This window comes from Myotis davidii, unplaced genomic scaffold, assembly GCF_000327345.1.
Source record: "Myotis davidii unplaced genomic scaffold, ASM32734v1 scaffold394, whole genome shotgun sequence".
NCBI classification, from domain to species: domain Eukaryota; kingdom Metazoa; phylum Chordata; class Mammalia; order Chiroptera; family Vespertilionidae; genus Myotis; species Myotis davidii.
The window spans coordinates 4,068,462-4,070,581 of record NW_006287548.1 but is presented as its reverse complement, the minus strand read 5'-3'; positions in this window follow the sequence as shown (position 1 = coordinate 4,070,581).

Here is a 2,120-nt window from a genome sequence, read left to right as displayed (position 1 = left end):
AAGAGTGGTGTGGGGAGCAGTTAAGAGCACAGCCTCTGGGGCCAGAATGCCTGGGTCAAGTCCACGTCCCAGCTCTAGGTGACCGGGCAAGCCACTTAAGCATTTCTGTGCTTTCACTTCCTAATTTGGAAAATTTGGGGTAACAGCCTTGTTCGGTGCAGTTCAGTTGGTTGGAGCATCATCCCTTACACCAGTGGCTCTCAGTCTTCCTAATGCCGCGACCGTTTAATACAGTTCCTCATGTTGTGGTGACCCCCAATTTCATTGTTACAGATTGAACATAATTAAAGCATAGTGATTAATCACAAAAACAATCTAATTATATATGTGTTTTCCAATGGTCTTAGGTGACCCCTGTGAAAGGGTCATTCGACCCCCAAAGGGGTCGTGACCGACAGGTTGAGAACCGCTGCCTTACACCAAAAGGTGGCAGGTTCAATTCCCAGTCAGGGCTTGTATGTAGCTTGGGGGTTCAATTCCCGGGTCACGGTGCATGCGGGAGGCAGCCGATCTATGCTTCTCACATGGATGCTTCTCTTTCTCTCCACCCAGAAGGAAGGCAAGAGTGGTTTAAAAGCCTTTCCCAAAATCATGAATGGTAAGAGATTCTTTTGCACCTTTAAATATAGTTTGCTATGCAGTGTATTCAGAGCATACTTATAATTTAGCCAAAGCGCTCGTGGAACAAAGGTAAATATTGTTTTGAGGGCTTTGTGACACATCATAAGCATTTCGTAAAGGAAGCTGAAGAGCGGCCTGACAATTGTTGGGTGTTCCCTGGCGGGGGTGGCCCTTTCGAGCGGCTGGGCCTTTAGCAGAGCCTCTTGTCTTCTTCCTTCATCTCAGCACCTGACAGATCCACTTCTAATGTGTGAGCCTTTGGGTTCATGAGCAAGATGGATCCCACTCTTGTTCAAATATTTCCTCTACTTCACCTTCTAGCTCAACTCCTGTTCACTTGTGATTCCAACTCTTTTACACACTTCACATTTTTCTTATCATTGTACGTACAGGATATGAGTTGCTTTAGAGATGTCTTCATTAATATCCTTTAGAAAACAAAAGGATGCCTAGTCCAAATCTCATTGCCTAACTTCCTGTGTTCCTCTACCCTTCTCTCATCTCTCTGGTCTTAAAATATCCCAGATCAATCTAAGCGTATTCGGAGATGACAAGCAGTAGGCAGACAATAACACTGCCTCCTCCACTGCCCATCCTTGCATTTAAAAGCCACAACCAATCCATGTGTCTCTTTCACATCGGCGTTTCTGTCTCTCCCTCTCCCTCCACTCTCTCTAAAAATCAATGGAAAAAATATCCTCGGGTGAGGATAGTAAAAAAATAAAATAAAATAAAAGCCACAACCTCGGCTCTTTAGAATAACGCCCAAGCTGTGAGTCTTGAGGGTGCCTTGAACAGTATCCCCCAAGTGATGCTTGTCTCTGCCTGAACTCTCCTGCTCCCAGCTTTCTCTGGTCTGAGAGGTGAGGATTGGGAGCTGTTGCTGTAGCTCAGCAATATACTTCGTGTCCTTCTATCCTCTGGGCTTTGCTAAGCATCCCAGAACACCTCGACCACATGTCCCACCTGGAAGGGGAGCGCTGCTAGGCAGCTCAGGCCCCAGAGCCCCCCGACACTCCAGCTTTGAAATGTACCCTCTCCCTCCCCCTCAGACTTTGTGGCCACCGGCCTCTCCCTCTCAGGGTCCTGTCTTAGAAAATAAGATAAATCCTGTCTTAATCTCAATATCTTTTCATTCCATGAAATCAAGCTAGCCCATTCTAAACTGTCTTACCATCAGAGTCTCCATGAGCCAGCACAGCAGTGCTCGAGGTGTAGCCCTGGCTGGTGTGGCTCAGGTGGTTGTATGTCATCCCATGCACCCAGAGGTCACCAGTTCGATTCCCAGTCAGAGCACATGCTCAGGTTGCAGGAGGCAGCTGATTTATGTCCTCTCTCTCTCTCTCTCTCTCTCTCAAATCAATAAAAACACTTTTTAAAAAAGAATTGCTTGAGGTATAGAAAAACCTCCACGCATTTGATGGCCAGAAAATAGACGTGTTCAGAGTATTGTATGTGGCGACGAGGAAAACAGTCGTGTGTTTCTGCTTTAATCTAAG